At 38.0% G+C, this 24300-nt stretch overlaps 1 protein-coding gene across 4 annotated transcripts in view; it reads right to left on the bottom strand.

The window, feature by feature from the left end:
- Nucleotides 1-24300, bottom strand: part of Cfap20dc (CFAP20 domain containing) — a 231593-nt gene that overhangs the window by 165753 nt on the left and 41540 nt on the right. The window lies entirely within an intron of this gene.

Here is a 24300-nt window from a genome sequence, read left to right as displayed (position 1 = left end):
CATCTACCACCAATTCTCCACTCATTCTTTATTCTATAACAAAATCAATATCCCACACTAGTGATCTGTGGTGTTACACATTTACTTTTCAATCTTATAATGTCTTCCTTACCATTTGTGAGATTTTACTTGTTGCATAAGACCCTTTAGAAGCATCATCATCCACACATCTCTAACTAAAAGGCAAGAATAAGAACTGCATTTGCTCCATACCAATTACAGTCTTTCTCCTTTGCAATCTACTGTTCTGTGTCACTCTTTGTGACTATGAAGTCATTGAGGAAAGGAAGCATGTTCATACTTTTTAATAGGCAACTTAGGACTACAGTTAAATGCATCTCAAGTTTTTATATTAATATTCAGTTCCTTTGTTTTTAACCTCAAAACTTAAGGTGATAAAGCAATCTGAAAGTCATCATAAAAAAAGGATGTTTAAACTTACTATTAAATTATTATTATTAAATAAATGAATAGGATGCTATTAACAACAGATGGAACAATCTCTGGCACCTTACATGGTACATATTGACCAGATATCGAATGAGAGAATTTAATATCTGGTTTTCTGTAATTACTCTTGTCCCTTGTTCAGCCTATTAGTTATAAGCCATTATTACATTTCTATATTTTGTCTAACCATTAGTTTTCCTTTATTAGAAACTAATGGATTTGGATATAACTTTTCTATATTCATATATGAATACACAACCAGTGAAACTCCACATCATTTACAACCACAAGAATGGGAAGTTATATTCCATGTATGTATAATATGTCAAAACACACTCTACAGTCATCTCTACTGTCATGTATAACTAAAAAGAACAAATGAAAAAGTTCAAAAAAAGAAACTAATGAATTCTACCAACGTGGACTAAGCTAATGTATATTCTGTGCCTGCTACAAATGCACAGTTTGGACAAATATAAGAGAAATTAAATTTAACTATATAGATCAGTTTGAAAGACAAAAGACATTGATTAGGTAATCAGAATGAAGAGGAAATAAAAGCCAGAAATGATCAGCTAACAACTGATGCCAAAGTAAGGGGTGTGTGTTAGGAAAGAGTAACATCTGGTCCAAATACATATAGAAATCAAATCTGTGTGTATGTGTGTAAAATTATTATAGATAGGAGCCTCAGGACTATAATGTCTACCTTGAAAGAAAAGATGTGGCTTTGGGTTGATATGGAGCTAGAACTGAGCCTCCTGCACAATTTCAGACATTGGAGTGACCGCCGCCCCCATGAAGGGGTTCTAGAAATTTCTGAATACTGGATCCAGGGAAGTAACAAAAACAAAAAGGTTTGTCTTTGTCCAGGCTTTGGATTGAGTAAAATGTCTATGATATAGACAACCCATATATGTGAACTGAATTTAACTTTAAACTAGCCTAAAGGTAAGGGAAATTCCAAACTGAGAAATACATTTAAAAACATATCAATAAAAACATCCAGTGCCCATGGTAGCAATCCATGTTAGTTGCTACCAAAGGAAAAAAAAAAACCCTATGAAGATGAACTCACATTACAAGTCACTAAATAAGGAAATGACATACCATGAAGGAGAGTCAGCAGATATAACAGGAAGATAAGCTTCTTCAAAACTTAAGGTAACAGGTTGGGGTTGTGGCTCAGGGATAGAGCACTTGCCTACCATGTATGTGAGGCACTGGGTTTGATTCTCAGCACCACATATAAAATAAAATAAAATAAAGTAAAGGTCCATCAACAACTAAAAAATAATTTTAAAAAGGTTAAGATAATAAAGCCATTTGAAAGTTATTATTAAATAAGTGCCACAGTCTGGCTGGGCACAAATGCCGCAGTCTGGCTGGGCACACAATCACGAGCCACCACACAGCTTGTAGATTCAAACAGCAACTCTTTATTCCCGAATTCACACCAGCCGTCTACAATCACGTTCTGGGGAAATCCACGTTCTCTGCCCAAATCCACCTCCACTGGGCTTCTATCTCCAAAATATACTGTCTGAATCCCGTGAGAACTCAAGGGGAACTCAGGCAGCAGGATACGCCCTATTCCCAGCAGGAATAATCTTAAACCTTAAACCTGGAACCTAAACCGGGAACGCCCTAAACACGATTATCTTAAAACCGGGAACACCCTAATCTGCCTTGGTCCTTGAGCAAGGTCACGTACATTCAATGTCACTGCAACATGGGGTACGCTGGCAAGGAAATTGTCATACCTACTTGGCTAATGGCTCCCAGCAAATAAGTATATCTAAAACCATAATAAGCAAATAGGATGCTATTAACAACAAAAGAAACCAAATAGGATTACAGAGATTATTTTTTTCATAAAAGATGAACAGGCAAAACAGCATATTGCATTCAGCTGAGGAATTAGTGATCTGAGAAAATCACCCAGAATGGAACACAGAAAGATAAAGAACCCACGATGGGATAGGTGGAGAAAGTTGGAGTTAAAGCTTTCAAATGTGGTTGTTTTGTAAGGAAATGAGCTATTTTTAAGTGTGCTAAGTCAAATATGAATGTTAAAAATTTAAGAGTAAACTATAAAGGCATAGAAACGAAACATATAATTTCAAGTTAGCCAAGATTAAAAAAAGGAATCAAATATTAATATAAAAACTTGAGATGCATCTAATTGTAGCCCTAAGTTGCCTGTTTAAAAAGTATGACTGAGTTAAGTGCTCAACCACCAAACTTGGAGAAACATTATGTTCACTAAAGTGAAAAGATAAAAACTAAGAGAATGTCTGAAATAGAAACTTAGAGAGTTTCACTTAAAGGGGAATTCTAATGGTTTTGAGCAAACTAATGAAAGTGGAAAGTTGCGTAAAGATTACTTAAGAAAAATATACAATATTAGCAATCAAAGTAGAATATTACATTGTTTATGTACAGGAGGCAACAAAAACTATACATATATATGTATAATATCTATAAAACTCACATCAATTCTCTGTGCTATTGAATTTGAAACAAATATTTTCTAGAATAATATTATTATTGAAATTGATCCAAGAAATAGAAAATCTTAAAACACTATAATGATGAAAGAAATGGTATAAGTGGTTAAAAATCTATCCTATAAAAAGTACTAGGTACAGCTGTTTCAGAGACAAGTTCTATCAAACTTTTAAGTAACTCCATACAGATTATTTGAGATAAGAAAAAGAGCCAAGAGGCTGAGTCAGGACAAATGCAAGTTTAAGGTCATCCTCAGCAACTTTTAGCCACGTCCTAAGTGACTTGGTGAAATCCTCTCTTAAAATAAAAAACAAAATGGACTGGGGGACGTGACTCAGTGATAAAGTGCACCCCTGGGTTCAATTCACAGTACAAAAAAAAAAAAAAAAGAAAAGAAAAAGAAGAAGAAAAGAAAAAAAGAACTTCCCATCTTAATTCATCAAATTGTTGCTAAACCATATGAGAAAGGAAAGAAAAAGTATAAATTCATCCATTTAATGAGCATAGTATCTAAAAATCCTAATCAAAAGATAGAAAAGGGAATCTAGCAACATGCAAAAATGTCATATCTGAGGATCCATAGGGATTTTCTCTAAAAGGGAATGATATTTAAGTATAAGAATTTTTGTAATGTAATCCATGGCATTAACAGATTTAAATGAAAATAAAATATGACCAATTCAACAAACGCAGGAAAAAAGCATTCAACAAAATCCAACACCCATGAATAATAACAAGGCTTATCAAACTAGAAAAATAAGCACTTTAATCTATGATCAAATTATATTTTTAAACCCTATATCAGTCAAGATGGGTTAGACTACAGTAATAAATAACCCCCAATCTCAGAAGCCTAACATAACATCAGAAGGTTATTTCTTGTTCACACTACATGGGGGCAACAGGAGGTTCTGCTATTCTAGTAACTCAGGGCCCCAGGCTGGTACATTTTTCCATAATGACCATCTCTTACTGAGATGGGAACAGGATGATTGGAACACTGATTTTTAAAGTTTCCTCTTGAAGGGACATATGTCATTTATGCTCATCTTCACTGGCTAAGACAACATGTAGTGGGATGTTCCCAACTCAACTGGGAGAAATAAATTTATTTTGTTTATAAACTAGTCAGTTTAAGGTACTTCATTATAAGCAGCCCAAATGGACTAAGATATTATTTTTGTATCTTCATTTGGACCTAAAAGAGAAATGTAAATGCAAAAATCTAGCCACCATTATCTCTAAGTTTTCTTCAACCTTTGCCTTTTTTTCCTAAATCATTATTTTAAAAATATTTTCCATTTTAGAAAGATTTTTAATTATTATTTTACAAATAGAAGCCTGAAGGAAAAACAGTAATTTGCCAAGAGAACATCAGTATCATGGTTCTAAATGTTATTATGATGTTTTCTTCCAGGAATTGTTGTAAAGTTTTCAGAGAGTAATCCTTCCTAAAATATTTATATTCTGTTTTTTAAAACATTTTTCCAATTTAGATTTTTAAAAAGATGAAAATAGTTTATTACATTTTAACAAGACAATGTAAAATTAATGATATTCTGCATAAATGAAGGAAAATACGAATAAATAATGACCATTTTAGAGCTTTCCATGGGTCAAATCAATCAAAAGGTGATATTTACATTGTAGATTTATTTTTCTTTCATAGATCTGCTCACACTGTAACTAAAATCAAAAGTAGTTAGAAAATCTAGATGATGTATAAGACACAGAATCTAGGTCATTCTATCATAATTGGCTCCAGTTCTTCAATACTAAGAGAACACCTTTTATGTATAGAAAGAAAATACACAGCATTAAGATGGCAATGAAGCCAATGTACTAAGTGAGAACTTGCTGTTTTTAGAATTTTTGCTAATGATGATTACATTTGAAATTCTTCCTGGAGTTTCACTAGATACAGCATTACTCATTTCCTGTCTTTAGGAAGTATTCAGAATCACTGAAGTATTGTAAAGAGGACACTCTAAGTAGTTCATGACCAAAGTTTTCAAGATTCATTAGTAAACTTTCCTAGATACTTCCACTCTACCCATGAGATAAAAACTGTATAATATAAATCTCTGTTCCATAATAGATCTATAAAAAATGAACTTGCAAGTAAACAAAGTTTCACTTGCACCTAGCTTTCAATAAAATAAACCCAGACACGAGTTGTAATTCACAAAAAGATGATTATTTTGCAAACACTGGAAGCAAATGAGTTTCCATAGCTTATATGAATATAAATGGAAGTAGGATTTTCTGACCAAGAAGAGAGTTTTTTAAATTAATACTTAACCATCCATAATATCATTTGGATATGAATAAGAAATGAGCCATTTATTTATTTATTATTAGCAAAGCACAAAGCAAGAGAGATAGTTAAAATGGAAAGAATGACGACCTCTGAGAAAGGTGGAAGTCAAGAGTTTCCAAACGAGTTAATCCCATGGATAAAGTATAAAAATTACAGTTAATGAAAGTAATTTGTATTAAAGAGAAACTGCCAGTGGACTTTAATGCCTGAGAGGTGCCTGCAGTGTTCTGATGAATGGCATGTAATAAAAGACAGGAGCACAAGGATGCGCTGTGTGCTGTGTGCTCTGATAATACCCTGGAAGCTCTAAACTGTAGCCCCTCAGAGAGGTCCTGGGCCAATGAGGTAGCTGATGAGGAAATTAACACCTCCAGAGACACAAGGACCTACTGGCAAAGAAAATTAAAGCTGAAATGCCTGCAAACTGTCTCTCTGTTCCAGAAAGGATACCAGCCTCTGCCATGAAGATGTGAAATACAGTGAGAACTTTGTCCATTTCCTTCTTCCCAAGAGTAATTAATGGGATGTAGCTGGTTTTGTGTGTGTGTATAAAAAATGCTATGTTCGCCAGGTCCACTAGAGATTATAAACAGCTGGAGAAAAGACATTGTGTCTGCCATTACTGATGAGCTCTTTGAAAGGCTTGGTGTGAGGCACTGCATACGGCAAACAACAGCTCCCCACCTGCTGGAATGCTGTGTTCAGCTCTGCCATGGCTTGCTCTTTCATGTCCTTAGGGTCTTAATTCAATGTTAGACGTTCTTACCATCACCCTTCTAAAGTGGATCTTTCCATGAACTTCCTTATTTACTCTGTGCATTTACTTGTTGACCCTTTAGTTTTTGATTTGTTTTGTTTTGTTAACCTGCTTTTCTTCCCTGCCTCTCTCCTGAAACATAAACGTAGGATTTTATTTGTCTTGATCACTGAAAATATTCTTAGCAACTGCGCTTGGCACATAGTGGCACCTATACAATATTTATTGAATAAAGTTTATCAAATATAAAGAATATAAAAAATGTTTTCTGAGTACATGATCACAAAGCAACGAATGAATAAAGGAATAAGTCTCTTTTCAAAGGAAGGCATTTATAATACTTTATTAATAATGTATGAGGTCTAATTGTAGTCCCCCCATCCTCAACAATCTATGGTCACCTTCCTGAGAACCAAATATCCATGGGTCATCCAGAAGAAGTAGTAATAGCTAAGTACTAGAACTCACCATAGTCACAAATGCAGAACTATTCATAATATTTCACTAAGGATAACTTGTGGAGAACCACTGTTTGTATAGTTTGTACAGCACTGAGCATGTCAACTTGAATGTTTTAGCACTTGAGTATAACAGTTCAAGCTAAGAAACTGACAACAGCACCTTTTCAACTAAGAAAAACGATACATTCATCTACAGCCAGGTTTCTTCAGCTATGACCTCAAAGAGAAGCTCAGCAATAAGCTGCTCACCTCCTCTAAGCGACTAAACGGCTGCATGTCTAAAGGCTGAATGTGAAAAGGTGTGTTCAATAAATATTCATTGAATATTAAATATTCTTGAATGTTCGAACTTTTCATTCATATTGAATGAATGGATCACACTCCCCGCAAATAATATCCTTACCTTAGATGACTTTCATGGTCTCTGTTTGCTGAAAATATATGCCTTAAAGTAAATTAGGTTTCAGCAGGTGCAGTGGCACACGCCTGTAATCCCAGAGGCTCGAGGGGCTGAGGCAAGATTGAGAGTTCAAAGCCAGCCTCAGCAAAAGCAAGGGGCTAAGCAACTTAATGAGGCCCTGTCTCTAAATAAAAGACAAAATAGGGCTGGGGATGTGGTTCAGTGGTCAGAGTACCCCTGAGTTCAATCCTGGGTACCAAAACCAAAACCAAACAAAATGTAAATTAGGTCTCAAAACAATTATTCTAGATAGTTGGCAAAATATGGAAATTTTAAATAGGTTCAAAATGTCACTGATTTAGTAACACTACTACTGCTGCTAAACACACAGTAGGGACTGGCTTAGTAGTAGAACCCTTGTTTAGAATGCTCAAGGCCCTGAGTTTGATTTCCAGCACTGCAAAAGAGCAAGCAAGCGAATAAACAAAACCCACATAGTAATATTAAGGTATTAAGTTCTAAGATACTAGTACTTTTTATATAATGCTTGTGTCAACCCTATTAGAGAGGCTAGCATTAGTATTCTCATTTTACCAATGAGGGACCTGGAACAAAGAGATTAAATGATGCGTATAGGGTTTCACAGCCAGCAAACTGAGAGTCAAACCTTGGCATTCTGGTGTCAGGGTACCTGCTGTTCATTTCGGATTTATCCAGTGCTACTGCAAGATGTCTGCCTGCAAGTGTATTATCATCAGTATGTGACCAGTTAAGTACCAAAACTGAGAGTAAGTGAAACTTACATGCCAATCTGACATTGCAACAATATCCAAATGAGTGTTGGGCAGGGTACAGGGACTTGGGGGTTGTTACAGGCACGTGGCAGGCATCATGTGGCCCTCACTGTGGAATGGTTCTATGTTGAATGATATACTGGCCTAAGAAAAATAAGAATCGAAAGGAAAAAGAAAACCCACTTGGTTCTTCCAATAGTTTGATAAATCTGTTTTCTTTTTGATAAATCTTGATCTATGTCAATTTCATTTGAATTCTCAGAAGATTTTTTCCTTCTTAGGTGGGAAAGAACACTAGGAGAGTCAATTTTTGCCTGTACCCATCAGATAAAAAAATACAAAAATATTTTGAGGTTTAATCAAATTTACATTTATAAATTTAGTGCATATTTTAATGAAGATATATAAGAGCATTTCAATGTGAAACCCAGGTTTGCCTTTACTGCATGAAATTATAATGTTTAACCATCTTTAAGATACATTAAAATATTCCTCCATAAGGTATATTAAATATTCCTCCTGTACAAAAAGAGAAAGGCTTTTTGCAAAAACACTAAATACAATGAAAAATATTTAACTTACATTTTTAATTTGTAAGACACTTCCCACCACTACCAATCAAAATCAATTACCTAATTGATTCTAACTCCATATTTTGGCTTTCTAGTGATTTAGAAATGGACTTAAATCAGATAAGAAACTTATAAAGGAAGAAATATGTCTGAAAAAGAATACAATGATAATGAATGTCTCTACTATCACAAAGAAAAAAATGAGATATCTTATATATATATTGATTTTCCACTAAATGATGCATCTCCTTTAAAGAGTTGTGTGTGTGTGTGTGTGTGTGTTTAATGGAATGAATGAAGTTCGAAATGCAAAGCATACTTTTTGGTGAATGCAAAACAAACTTTTTTGTAAAAGAAACATCCTGGCCATAATTCAGAATCCTTTTGCAAAAGCCTATAAACTCTGAAGCAGGGACCCAGTACTGTGTGATTGCCTGAATTATTAAATTACTATTTACCCCCAACCCTGGGCTCAGAATACTACAAAATTCCTGGGATCTCCTCTTGGTGAATTTCTTTCTTTTTTTCTTTCTTTTTGTACCAGGCATTGAACTCAGGGGCACTCCACCACTGAGCCACATCTCCAGCCCTATTTTGTATTTTATTTAGAGATAGGGTCTCATTGAGTTGCTTAGTGCCTCGCTTTTTGCTGAGACTGACTTCAAATTTGTGATCCTCCTGCCTCAGCCTCCAGTCACACTAGGATTACAGTCATGCGCCACCCCACACCTGGCTCCTTTTTGTGAATTTCTAAGGAGATACTTCCACCCATCTCCATCATCCTTTCCTTTTCCTACCCTTCCACTTTTAAAACTCTGCCTTCCTAGGTAACTCCAGAGACAGAACTACAAAGAAAAGAAACACACACGCTTAAGCACACATACACGCAGGTGAGTGCTGAGCAGTGTTCTGTGGGCTGCTGAGATTCATTACAGATGGTTGAGGCTTGAAGGATGATGGTTAGATAAGAGAGGCATACTTGATCTTCTATCATTCTGATAAGAATTCTATGAGGCAGAGAAAACGCATATGCCATTATCCTCATTTTTTTTTTTTAATGGAGAAACTGCAGCACACAAAGAAAGTTAAGTAACTTGCCCAAGGCACCAAGCAAATTAGTGTCAGAGAATTCAGGTCTTTAAAACCTGAACTCTTCCATTCAGATTATAATAGTGCATTCCTCCTTCTGCAGTCTTCCCTATACATATTTTATCCAAGTACAATATGTGTCTAAATCGTACTTTATGTGTATGCATTTCTTGACACCTCAACCAAATCATCAAATTATAATTTCCTATTGTTTTCTTTCAAATGTCAGCTTTTGAAATGATACCATAAATCTTTCAAACATGAAATGAGCAAGAAGAGGAGAGAAAGGATGATGTGGAAGCAAAATATAGGAACAGTTTTAATGACTTTGTTTGGAGAAAGAACCAAGAGATTAAAAAAAGGAAAAAAAAAACAAAAACAAAAAAAACAAAAACAAAAAAAACAAAGCAAATAAAACCAAAACAATCCCACCCCAGGGCTGGGTGGGGGGATTTCTTTAGGATCGAGTTTTGCCTCTTTGCCTCTTTGTGCAGTAGGTGGCGCTATGGTACTGCTTGTTAGGCTTCAGGAAGGCTATAAGGCTGAAGAACACAGTCCAATTCACTCTTAAGATATCCATTTTCTTTTGCATTTTCAAATGTTCCCTTTCTGTTTTTGAAACGTTTTTCCTCCGTGCCCTGAGCACCTTCAAGCTGCACTATCTGCATCCCTTTTTCTCTGCAATGACAGAGGCTTATCACCCTCATTGTACATCCTTATGATGATGCACTTTGAGGAAGATAGCAGGAGCTGGGGTGCGCAAAGCACCCGCCTTCCTCTGTGCCATCACTCAAGAGGGTTTCCCCATAATTTCTCAAATATATTTTTTAGTTCTGAAATAGGACCCTGATGCAACTGGGAAATTTCCAGAACCATCATGTCTTCATATTTTTAATTACAAGGCAGCAGGAATGATTGTCAGTATTCTCTCATAAAATATACTATTTTATTTTATTCGAAATTTTATTAAAAGTAAAAGGCATTAAGGTATTTCTAAGTTGGCTAAGTAATGTTGAAGGGGAAAAATATTCCTTTTTAGGAGTATGTAAGAATCAAAAAAGTTCACCTCTAAATAGGGGGGACTCGGTGTCTACTGTGACTGGATGATTAACTTTTTGTGTCAACTTGACCAGGCCCTGGGGGTACCCAGAGATTTGGTTAAACATGATTCTGGGTGAGTCTGTGAAGGTGTTTTTGGGTGAGATTAACATTTGAATGAGCAGACAGAGTAGATTGCCTCCCAAATGTGGGTGGACCTCATCCAACCCATTGGACACCTGAATAGAAGAATAGGGAGAAAGGAGCCATCTCTGCCTGTCTTCAAGCTGGGACATCAGTCTTCTCCTGCCTCGGAACTTGGACTTGGACTTGGACTCAGACCAGAACTAACACTGGCTCTTCTGGTTCTTTAGATTCAGACTGAAGCTATGCCATCAGCTCTGCAGTTGGCTGAGCATAGACTCTGGGAATTCTCAGCCTCCATCTCTGCATAAGCTCATGAACTAATTCCCTATAGTAAATACACAATGCGCATGCGCACACACAGAGCTCTGTTTATCTGGATAACACATATTATTATGATACTTATATGTTTAATTGCTTGACATAAATGAAATGAAAAAAATGTATTTAATTATAACATCAATTCCTTTCTTGGTAACACCAAACTTGGGTTTTTGATTAACAACCTGTAAGAAAACTATGCTTAGATTTAAAAAAAAAAATACTTTATACTGTTAACAAAAAAAGCTAACGTGGCGACTGGCCAAAGGAAACAAAGCTCTTACCTCTCTGTCTTTCTGCTATCTGGAAGAGTCCATTTAGATTCCATGTGGCAATGCACATGGGTGCCTTCACTTACTCTTCCTACCAGGAAAATATTCAGAGCTGTTACCCTAAATGGCTGTGGTTTACCCTCCTTCTAATTTTTTTTTAAATTTTTTATTGTGGGTTATTCAAAACATTACAAATTTCTTGACATATCATATTCCACACTTTGATTCAAGCGGGTTATGAACTCCCACCTTCACCCCATACACAGATTGCAGAATCACATCAGTTACACATCCATTGATTTACATATTGCCATACTAGTGTCTGTTGTGCTCCGCTGCCTTTCCCATCCTCCACCCTCCCCCCTCCCCACCTCTCCCCTCCCCTCCCCTCCTCTCTCTCTACCCCCTCCACTGTATAACCCTGAGGGTCTCCTTCCATTACCATGCAATTTCCCTTCTCTCTCCCTTTCCCTCCCACCTCTCATCCCTGTTAAATGTTAATCTTCTTCTCCTGCTCTTCGTCCCTACTCTGATCTTAGTTACTCTCCTTATATCAAAGAAGACATTGGGCATTTGTTTTTTAGGGATTGGCTAGCTTCACTTAGCATAATCTGCTCTAATGCCATCCATTTCCCTGTAAATTCTATGATTTTGTCATTTTTTAATGCAGAGTAATACTCCATTGTGTATAAATGCCACATTTTTTTTATCCATTCGTCTATTGAAGGGCATCTAGGTTGGTTCCACAGTCTTGCTATTGTGAATTGTGCTGCTATGAACATCGATGTAGCAGTGTCCCTGTAGCATGCTCTTTTTAGGTCTTTAGGGAATAGACCAAGAAGGGGAATAGCTGGGTCAAATGGTGGCTCCATTCCCAGCTTTCCAAGAAATCTCCATACTGCTTTCCAAATTGGCTGCACCAATCTGCAGTCCCACCAGCAATGTACAAGTGTACCCTTTTCCCCACATCCTCGCCAGCACTTGTTGTTTTCTAATTTTTAAGATACAGAAACATACAGATTTAAAATGTGTGACATACACAGAACTCCAAGTCCACAAAATTTGTTAAGTAAGAAATTTATTTATCTTAATAAGATAACTTAAATAGAGAGGTTTGGTTTTATTCTTTTTTTTTATTTAATTAAAAAAATTTTTCGATACTGGGCATTGAATCCAGGGGCACTGTAACACTGGGCTGAACCACCTTATTTTTATTTTGAGACAAGGTCTTGCTAAGGTGCTCAGGCTGGCCTCAGATTTGTGATCCTCCTGCCTCAGCCTCCTGAGTAACTGGAATTACAGGTGTACAGCAACACCCTTGGCTAAATAAAGAGATTTTTCAGACTAGAGTCACATTTACTGGCTTCCTACTGTGTCCTAAGCCAGGGGAACACAAAGTATGGCCTGTTACCTATTTGTTACTGAGCTACAAAGACAGCAGCTAGAATCAGAAGGTAAATCAATTTTATCATCAAGCAGGCATTTCATGTTAGCAAGAATTTTTCAAACACAGTGCTACATTATCTTTGGCCCAAGTTCTTTATTTCACTGGAATAGCCTCTTTGAATGCATTGTTCTAGGCCCTTCTAGGTGTTCTCATATGTTATTTTGTTATTTATAATAGCTAGCATTTATTGAATTCTTATTATGAGCTCAGTACTTACACCAAATCATTTAATCCTCACAAAAGCCTTGTGAAATAAGTACTGTTGTTATTCACTCAACAAATGAGAAAAAAGGAAGCAGAGAGTTCACAGAGTAAGTGATGAGCTGGGATATAAACTAGGGGCTCTGGCGCTAGAGCATGTGCTGGCCACTTTACAGCCTCTCTTGAAATTTGAATCCTGGTGACAAATCAGTGAGGGGGACATTGTTGTCTTGTTTCAAAGCTGAGAAGAGACAATGTTCCAAGTCTGTGAATTTCCCCCAAAGTTTTTTCTCTGCCCTTTTTCTCTGGCATCCTCTAAAGATGTCCCCAAGATCAAGGCATTATGGGGCAATGCAGAAATATCATGGTACATGGCCTCGATCCTCATGAAGCTCACATACTCATGGAAGAAATATCACCAACTGAAAGGTTATCCTGCCCCAGGCTTGGAATAGTATCTATGGGGATGGGAGGTTGCTAATGAGTTATTTTAAAGACACACCCCATACCCTAAGCCTTGAAAATGGACAGATCTAGTCACACAAGATTACAATAACTCATATACCTCCTTCTATCTTTTACCCAGTAATGAAATACAGGAAGAGGGACAAATAGGTCCTGCTCTCAATAGTAATGTCAGGACAGCCTCCCTGTGGAGTCTGGCTTCTGCCTTGGGGAGACAAAAGCAAAGAGTTACATAAGCAAGAATCTCCAGAGGCAAGGTCAGGGCCGCATATACATTCTGTTCTCCAAAATGGGATGGCGAGTTCCAGAGTCCAGGTACTACCCACTCAATTGGTCTTGCATAGAATTGGCATCTGTGCTATTGAATAAAATGACCTAAAGTACTAACCCAGATTTGAAGGTCACCATAATTAAAGTCTTGAGACTTAGGGCAGCAGTGTTTCTTTGGGTGTGTAGCTGCCTAACAGCAAGTCGTTCATGGTCACGGCAGAATCTGCAGGTTGGCAGAGACTGCAGTGAAAGAGTAAATAGGGTTACAGTTTAGGGGGAGGAGGCTCCCAAATACCTGCTTTCTAGAACACTAGGTTAGAAGCAAAATTCTGAAGTCTGACAGGCCTGGTTTAAATACCCTTCCTGTCTCTTACACACCGTGTGACCATGAAGAACGTGGCTGTCTTCTATAAGTTCACTAAATCTGTAAAATGAGGCTAATAATAATTTCACAAGAGACTCTTGAGGATTAAACTATATGCCACATGTAAAGGGCTTCGCATAGTACCTGGCCTAAGACTTAAAACAATAAAATAATCCACACAGAGTCCTCACTGTGTGCCAAACACCATTTAAGAAAACTCTACACCTATTAACCCATTTGTACTTCACAATAATTCTGTTAGGTGGCATGGTGGACTGTATCATTATTGTTATTATTCATAAATTGCCTTACTCCTATTGTGCAGGGGGAGAAACATCCCCATCCAATGGGGTTGGCCATGTGATAGACTTAAGTCAATGAAACTGGCCTGACATGACACAGAAGATGTTCTAAAAAGATCCTATCACAGTACTGACCCTGGGCCCGGTGCTGAGGCACACGCCTGTAACCCCAGCAGCTCGGGAAGCTGAGGCAGGAGGATCCGAAGTTCAAAGCCAGCCTCAGCAAAAGTGAGGCCCTAAGCAACTCAGGGAGACCCTGTCTCTAAATAAAATACGAAATAGGGCTGGGGATGGGGCTCAGTGGTCAAGTGTCCCTGAGTTCAATCCCTGGTACTTGTCCCGCCCCCCCCCCCCAAAAAAAAAACCCCTCAAAACCCAATACTGACTCCAAACTAGGGGCTGCTCCTTTAGCCTGCATCAGAATGAAAAGGACAGGCAGGACAGAGCCACACCGTACCAGGAGCCAGAAATAAAGCTTGTCATCATAAGCCATGAAGATTTGAGGCTAATTTTGGTACTATTATTGATCTCATTTTTAACTGAGAAAATTAAGGCATAGAGTGGTAAGTCATTTGTCCAAAGTGACACAGCTGGTAAGCATTACCTTTTCAGTGCCTCTCAGCATCACTGTGGTAGGTGAGGACTCAGACACGTAGGAAGGTTTCTTATCAGCCAGCCCTGACAGGGAAACTCAGTGATGCAAGAGAAGAGGAAAGAGGTCAAGGTCCCCGTGATGGGGTAGCTGGAGATTCTGCAGATCTCTGAGTGCAGTAGGAGCAGATGCCCATGTGAACACAGATTAAGGGAGATTTGAACAAAGTCAGTGGAACTTATGCTATATATGGTGGAAAACTAGAAGTCACTGGAGTTTGGGAAACTAGGGAAGAGACCATGAGACTAATAGGCAGCCTATGGCCTTGAAAATCATGGGAGCGAGGAGGCTGCTCCAGGCTTGAGACAGGGATCTAGAATAGGGTGAGCACAGTGGCAATGTCAACAGAGGTGACAAGACAGATGTTTAGTGACTGTCTGAATGTGCAAGGGTCACCTATTCCCACCCATGCTTGTTAAGTGGAAGGAGGGAGGGATGGACAAAGGAATTCTGAAGTATCAAGTAGGGGGGGACAACAGTACTGACGGTACCCAGGTGTGGGAGATACACGTCTTGCACACTTAAATGGACCCTTGGCCCTCTCATTGGGCTGTTGTAGTTGATCGTTAGAGCTAACTTAGATCCCTGATCTGATCTGATCTGTTAACAGATCTTAACAGGGCTCCAGGGTTTGTATTTAAAACACAAGAAAAATCCAATTTCCGCATGGACAATTTAGCATAGAAATGCAAGCTCTGAATGTTCTGGTTTTGTCCCTCTGTGCCATGAGCAACTTGTGGCTTCAGTTCTCTCAGTTTGCGTGAGTTCCCTGAGGTGGCTGGGAATGAGATATGGATCAAACGTGCCCAGAGGTGTGTGGCGATGGGGAGGTGTTTCAGCTTCAAGACACCAGTGGACGTGTTGAGCGGTCTACTGTGGCCTGCGCGTCAGGGGAAGCGAGCGGTGATAATAGTAAGGACATGCGCTTGGTGCTCATTTTTTCAAGAGAGGAAATGATAAACTGATGATAAGATCTGGAAACAAAATCCTTATCAAGGTGGCCAGGTTGCTGTGACAGCCTGATAAGAAGGAGGTTTGGGGACACTGATGAAGGTCCTCCGATTTAGAGATCGGGAAACTGGAACCGTTCTGAGCCTGTCAGTGCAGGAGACAGGGGAGACTCCAGGGGGATCACAGAATGCTTTGAGGTTGGAGGAGGCAGAAGACAGGTCCCGCTGGAGGACATACAGGATGTGATGAAGGACACTGGAGGGTTTGTTCTGGGAAGCAGAACAGTGTGTGTCCTTCTCTCTCCAAAAAGAAAGACCCATTTGGAGAGTTTCTGAGCCAGACTTGAAGAGCTAACAACTAAATTGGGGCTTAGGTGAATGATAATGGAAAAGACTCCAGTTTTTGACTAAAGTTGAGGTCCCTGATAGAAATGGACTCCACTATAAAAGGACATCATCCACTGAAAGTGGGGTTAAGAACCCTAAGTGGGATGGAAACAAAGAAAATTGGATTTAAAGTATGGAAAGTACAAGTTCATCTATTAATTCCAAATTTATTAAAACTAAGATGCAATTGGAATTAAAGAAATAGAAGAGTTAGAAAAAAGTAAATTCTAAGAGCTAAAGCTTGCTTGCAAGATGGGAAGGGAAAAAAATGAAAGAGCCCCAGGAGATTTAAATCAACATTAAAATAATTAACACACACCATAAATTATAATAAACATGCTTAGTCTCTACACTTTAACCTGTAGAGATTTTTATTTATTTTTTTATTTTTCCCAGTAGGGGGTTGAACTAGGGCCTCACACAGGCAAGGGAGTTCAATCCCTGCTCCACCACTAAACTACATTGCCAGCCCAGTCCTTAGAGACTCTCTGATATGCTGTAGAAACACAGGACTCAACAGACTGCGTCTGCAGGACTGAATGGATCCTGAGAAGGCACACACGGGAATGATGCTTAGGGTTGTAGTTTTAGGAGAAGACCTTTGTGAACTTCTAGAGCAGAGAATTACCAGGCAATCTTCCTGACTGGGGTGGCCTCAGACAGAAAAGAATGTGACTATATAGGAGTCATTGGCTTCCGAAGCACACTGCCAATTAGTGTGGCTTGAGGAAAGGACACAAAGGTGATATGTGCCAGGCGCAATGGTGCACGCCAGTAACCCCAGGAGCTCCGGAGGCGGAGGCAGGAGGATAGGGAGTTCAAAGCCAGCCTTAGCAATGGCGAGGCCCTAAACAACACAGTGAGACCCTATCTCTAAGTAAAATACAAAAGAGGGCTGGGGATGTGGCTCAGGGGGAGAATGCCCCTGAGTTCAATCCCTGGTAATAATAATAATAATAATAATAATAGCCATGAAGAAGGGATTCCCAAACTAAGAATATTCTAAATTGAAAAGGTGAACTATACAGTAACTACTGGCATTTTTAAATACCCAGTGCGTGCTGAGATGCCTTGTGATTGGCCATCATCTTAGCCATTTACCAAGAAGTCAGGAAGTTGGGTTCGGAGCACATGGACTGTGAGGGTGGGTGGGACTGAGCTGTGCCCAGTTCTGTCAACCTGTTCAGAGGCCTTGGGACCTCAGTTTCCCCATCTTCAAAAAGGAACTAATACTTACCTCTTACTCTGGAATGGTTGAGAATATGCTGACATGAGTGTCCAGCACGTGCACACGCACACACACTGAATAAATATTAAGCTTCTGTCCTAAGGGATAAGTGGTCCCAGCCTAAGAGTCACATCTCGATTTCTAAACAAAGGTCACTGGGAAAAACTAATGCTTCTAAATGGCATAACCAATAATGGCTTTAGTGCAAGAAAAGCTAGTAGAAATATTTTTTAAATGTGAAATTAGTCACTTATTCAGTAAATTTTATTGAGCAACAATCAAGCTAGACTCTTGTTTATTATTAATTAAAAATATGATTCAGAATTCAAAAATCCAAAACCATCTTTTTAGTGATATATACTAAGAACTATCATTGGTGATACTTCACTTTTGATTTTGCATCCTAGTCACCATAACAACAACAACAAACATATATATAAGTTATAAATAAACACTATAGAGAATGTTGAATTTTATGTTCTATTATTCCTACTGTCACCCACAAATCTGTTCTGCTTGGTGTGATGTTCAAGGGGAATGGGGGATGCCAAATCAATGATTATGGACTTATTAATTGGGATTGGTACTCTTCTTCCTCATTTTTCTTCCTCACCCCAGTAACAGCTACTGTTTATACAAAAAGGAGAGCATTCATGACCTTCTTTGAGGAAGAACTAGCATTTGTCCAGCTTAAAAAGCACTTTGTTTTTATCTTAATCCCTACATTAAGCAACATTTTCTCCTTCACATATTTAGAAATAGAAGTCCCAAAAAATTAAGTCACTTGCCTGGTTAATGATGGAGGTATGACCTTATCCAATTTCTGACTGAAAATCCTGTGTTCTTTCCTGTGGTTATATGATAGCAAATTAAAAGACTTATTTGATAAGCATTTCAAGAGTTACCAGAGGGGGAGAAATATTCAATCACACTAAAAATGCCACACAGATGGGAAAAAAGATTGCAAACGTTTTAAAAATTATGAAACACACTATGATTCTCAGTCATCTGAAGGTAGATATTCATTTACACCATATAACAACCTAGTTTTCTCTCTCTCTCTTTCTCTCTCTCTCAGACACAGCTATGATGGGTGGACGCGACATAGATAAGTGTCACAGTTGTGTAGAAGCTCAATGAACATTTGCTGTGCATGCCTATTAGCCAGAAGCAACTTATTGGTGTTTGTAGGTGTTATGCAACCAAGTCTACTTAAGGGATTCAGACACTGAGTTAATACTTGGCGATTTAGATATGTTTCAGAATAGCAAGTCATAGGCTGCTTTTATAGTTGGAGGATATTTCTACAACGATTCTTTACATTTCTAAACCAATAGTCAGATGCCAAAGCAACCCTAAGGTATTCCCATCAAAGATCCAAGTTGAGGATATAAGATACTGTGTGGATAGGGTTTGTCAAGATACGAAATGGATGAAGTCTCAATTTACTGGGACATAAGTCTGAAGACAGTTGTTATCTATTTTCCAAATATGATATGAAAATGGAACAACTGAGCTACCTGACTAAATGATAAACTATGTCTGATGATGGTAAAAATTAGTCAATCTTGATTTCGCTACTGCATGGCATTCTAGGAAGGTGGGAAAACTAACTGCAGGAAGAAGGCAGAAGAGACTGTAATGAACTAGAACACACTAGCTACAGCATGATAAAGGTTCTCTAATCTCACATTCATTTCCCCCAATGACTGGGGGTCTTTTCCAAATTGCTTTTGCTTAAGACTAAACACAGAAGCAGCTCACTTACCAGACACACTGGATTAACTGGCATTCTCTTTTTTAAAAAATGTACCTACTTCTGCTGCCCCTGGCTGTTCCCACCTAATAAAGGTCTGGAGATAGCTGGGTAGTAGGGCTCTACTGCCAACACTTTCAAGGTGAGCAAATCTGAGAATGAAATAGTGACCCAGTTTTAGGACACAGGACTCAAGCTACAAAGATAACTCTGTGTGAGAACAAGGATCTTTGTTTTCTTTACTGATGTATCTTAATGACCTGGTTAGTTTCTGATAATAGGTGCTCAATAAAAATGTGATAAGCCAGTAAAAGTTTGTAGCACCCACCCAGCACCTGAGGAACAGGAAGAGATCTTTTCCTTCTTCAACCCTGGATGCTTCCTGGAGCCATCAAAAGACATTTGAGACACAAATGAGAGAATGAAAGTGTTTTATAAAATATAATATGTCATACTAATTGAAGGAGTTATTATTACTAGTAATTATCATGGTAAGGTTGGTAAAGACCCTCTAGCCTCTGGAGACATGGCTGCTACAATGAAAAATCTTTTGTTCAGAGTGCAAACTAGAGTTCTACATTCCAAATTTGCCTCTTGGTACTTTCCAACATTTACATTTTAAAATTTTACTTACCAACCTTTTAAAATTGTGAGATGTCATAAGAAATCTGAATTTCCCAATTCCCTTGAAACACTGGAAGATTGGGCAAACCCTGAGCCTGCTTTCCTATGTGGTTCTGGTCAATGGATTGGAGCCTGCCACGGCTTTAACCAGAGCTCCAGCTCTCGGGCCTGCATAATCCCACCGCCCCTATATGCTCATTTTCACTGCCTGTCCAGCCTTGGGTAAGTCCATGATCTGTTCAGCCCAGCACTAGCAAATACCAGCACACTACTTCTTATAGAACTTTATCTCCAACTTGGGGCTATAGTAGGTTTTCATAGTAGGCTTTCTTAGAGAAACTGCCTTATAATGGATTTTTTAAAAATATATTTGTTTTGGTTGTAGATGAACACAGTAGCTTTATTTATTTGTTTATATTTTTATTTATTTTTATGTGGTTCTGAGGATTGAACCCAGTGTCTCACACAGGCTAGGCAAGTGCTCTACCACTGAGCTACCCAGCCCTACAATGGGGTTCTTAAATCCCTGTGTAACCTGTTTCCTTTGAATAGATAATATGTTGGCCCTAATTCTTCACTCTACACGCTCTCCATATCCTTTGCCATTTAACATTTTTTTTCTGATTTAAAAAAATTCATTTGTTCTCTTTAGATATACATGACAGTAGAGTGTATTTTGACATATTATAAATAACATGGAGTATAACTTATTCTAATTAGGATCTCATTCTTGTGGTTGTACATGATGTGGAATTTCACTGGTCATGTATTCATATATGAACATAGAAAAGTTAATCCGATTCCTACTTGGGCAGGCTGTATTCTCTCTTTTTTGGGGGTGTATTGGAACTCAGGGGTACTCAACTACTGAACCATATCCTCAGCCCTATTTTGTATTTTATTTATTCATTTATTATTTTTTATTAATTTTTTATATATAGGACAGCAGGATGCATTATAATTTATATTACACTTATACAGCACAATTTTACGTTCTCTGGTTGTATATAAAGTATATTCACATCAATTCATGTCTTCGTACATGTACTTTAGATAATGATGTCCATCACATTCCACCATCGTTTCTAATCCCCTACCTCCTCCCTTTTCCTCCCACCCCTCTGCCCTATCTAGAGTTCCTCTATTCCTCCCATGCTCCCCCTCCCTACCCCACTATGAGTCACACTGCTTATATCAGAGAAAACATTCGGCATTTGTTTTTTTAGGACTGGCTAACTTCACTTAGCATTATCTTCTCCAACTCCATCCATTTACCTGCAAATGCCATGATTTTATTCTCTTTTATTGCTGAGTAATATTCCATTGTGTATATATGTCACATTTTCTTTATCCATTCATGTACTGAAGGGTAACTATGTTGGCTCCACAGTTTAGCTATTGTGAATTGTGCTGCTATAAACATTGATGTGGCTGTGTCCCTGTAGTTTGCTGTTTTTCAGTCCTTTGGGTATAAAACAGAGAGGGATAGCTGGGTCAAATGGTGGTTCCATTCCTGGTTTTCCAAGGAATCTCCATACTGCTTTCCATATTGGCTGCACCAATTTGCAGTCCCACCAGCAGTGTATGAGTGTGCCTTTTCCCCACATCCTCGCCAACACTTATTGTTGTTTGTCTTCATAATGGCTGCCATTCTGACTAGAGTTAGATGATATCTTAGAGTAGTTTTGACTTGCATTTCTCTGATTGCTAGAGATGATGAACATTTTTTCATATATTTGTTGATTGATTGTATATCCTTTTCTGAGAAGTGTCTGTTCAGGTCCTTGGCCCATTTATTGATTGGGTTATCTGCTTTTCTGGTGTTTAGCTTTTTGAGTTCTTTATATATCCTAGAGATTAGTGCTCTATCTGATGGGTTAGGGATAAAAATTAGCTCCCAGAATGTGGGCTCTCTGTTCACTCACAGATTGTTTCCTTTGCTGAGAAGAAACTTTTTAGTTTGATTCCATCTCATTTATTGATTCTTGGTTTTAATTCTTATACTATAGGAGTCTTATTAAGGAAGTTGGGGCCTAATCCCACATGATGAAGATTAGGGCCTACTTCTTCTTCTATTAGACGCAGAGTCTCTGGTTTAATTCCTAGTTCCTTGATCGAGTTAAGTTTTGTGCATGGTGAGAGATAGGGGTTTAATTTCATTTTGTTGCATATGGACTTCCAGTTTTCACAGCACCATTTGTTGAAGAGGCCCCGATGTATGTTTTTGTCACCTTTGTCTAATGTAAGATAATTGTAATTTTGTGGGTTAGTCTCTGTGTCCTCTATTCTATTCCATTGGTATACCAGTCTATTTTGGTGCCAAAACCATGCTTTTTTGTTACTATTGCTCTATAGTATAGGTTAAGGCCTGGTATAGTGATGCCACCTGCTTCATTCTTCTTATTTTTCCAGATGAATTTCATGATATTTTTTTCTATTTCTATGAGGAATGCCATTGGGATTTTGATTGGAATTGCATTAAATCTGTATAGTGCTTTTGGTAGTATGGTCATTTTGCTAATATTAATTCTGACTATCCAAGAGCAAGGTAGATCTTTCTATCTTCTAAGATCTTCTTTGATTTCTTTCTTTAGGATTCTGTAGTTTTCACTGTAGAGATCTTTCACTTCTTTCATTAAGTTGATTCTCAAGTATTTTATTTTTTTGAGGTTATTGTAAATGGGGTAGTTTTCCTCATTTCCCCTTCAGAGGATTTGTTACTCATATACAGAAATGCCTTTGATTTATGGGTGTTGATTTTATATCCTGCTACTTTGCTGAATTCATTTACTAGTTTTATTTAGAGACAAGGCCTCACTGAGTTGCTTAGCGCCTTGCCATTACAGAGGCTGGCTTTGAACTCTCAATCCTCCTGCCTCAGCCTCCCAAGTTGCTTGGATTATAGGCATGCACCACTGTGCCCAGCTTGTATTCTCCTTTTCTTAACTTTAATTATGGATTTGAACATGAACTTGCTTTAACCAGCAGAACAAGGCATAAGAAATAGTGTGAGAGTTCCAAGCCTAGACTGTGACTGGGCTTGTATGTTTCTGTTCATTCAGTTCTGTCTCTGTCATTGCCATAGGACTTTGGTAGCTTCTGGTTTCCTTAGTCTGGTCCCTAGAATAAACCCTAGAGCCCCAACCCCAGTGAGGAACCAAGCTCAGCCACATCCATGTTCATGGTATTCACCCAAACAAGATCAGCCAGCTCCAACCTGTCCCATAGATGCATGAGAAATATGACATAGTGTTTTGAAACCACTGAATCTTGGAGTAGCTTGCTATGCACAAAAAATTAGCCAATACAGTTTTAAACAAAGTTACCTTATACAGCAGTGTTCTGTGATATATACCACTCTGCTGAAATCTTTGAATATAACATATTTATGAATTTGTTTTGCTGGAAATGGAAAACCAAGGCTTGAAGCATGCTAAGCAAGTGCTCTACCACTGAGCCACACCCCCAGCCCTAATTTTATATGAATTAAATTTCCTATTTATATTCAGTCATTTTATATCTCTTTAGATAAACTAAACTGACATGAAATAATAATACTGATAACATCTTGCTTAATCTCCTCCCACACTATATTTCTAGATAGACAATAACTGTCATAGAATTATCATTAGCTCTTATTGTCATAAAAGTTTCAATACATTAATGTAATTAAATGTTTTCATCGGCTGATCCTTAATCTTCTTTGGTGGTCAATAGAGACTACATTATTTGTGAACTAATCAAATTTAGGTATTGATTACTTTTGTTTCTAGATTTGATGAGGCCTGAAAGACAATATGAAGACGCAAATCCTCATTTACAGAATATCCTAGCTAAAAAGAATGAGAAGAGGACAAATGTAGTTTTCAAAGATAAGCATCTCTTATTTCTTTAGGAAAACTGAAAGTATGTCCTATAGATACAAGTAAATATGTTTTAGTAATTTGGGGCTATAGAACAAGGGAGATATTCTGTAAGACAGTTATTCATCAATGAAAATGTCTTTTAAGTTCCTACATTTCTGTGTGTCTTGATATATACATATGTGGTATATTGTACATACACACACATATATGGATGGAAGGAAGGATACATGAATAGATGGATGGGTGGAGAAAGAGGGAGGGGAAGCCAGAAGGTGGAGGTTCCAAAAGCCTGCAGCTCTCATTCCAGATCCAAAACAAACCTAATAAACCATAAAATCCCCAATTTAAAAAATGCTTCAGGGCACAAAATACAAAAATACCCACATACACTAAATTTTGGAAATGAATGAACCTGCTACAAAAAAGGAGAGAGCAACAGCTGTTCTTATTTCTAGTAGGGCAAAGAAAGATAAGAAATCAGCCATGGATGTAGGAAGAGAAGAAACAAGCCTAACTTTTCTTTTTTCCTTGCAGTATTGGGGATGGAACCCAGGGCCTCAGTCATGCTTGACAAGCATTCTACCACTGAGCCACTTTGACAGCTTTATGTATGCTAGAGCCTGACTTTTGACAGCTGTATGTATGCTAGAGCAATGGAT

Source organism: Marmota monax, unplaced genomic scaffold (genome assembly GCF_021218885.2).
Source record: "Marmota monax isolate L192 unplaced genomic scaffold, Marmota_monax_Labrador192_F-V1.1 WCK01_AAM20220418_F8-fsc00042, whole genome shotgun sequence".
In the NCBI taxonomy this organism is placed as follows: domain Eukaryota; kingdom Metazoa; phylum Chordata; class Mammalia; order Rodentia; family Sciuridae; genus Marmota; species Marmota monax.
This window is presented reverse-complemented; position numbering and strand designations above follow the sequence as displayed.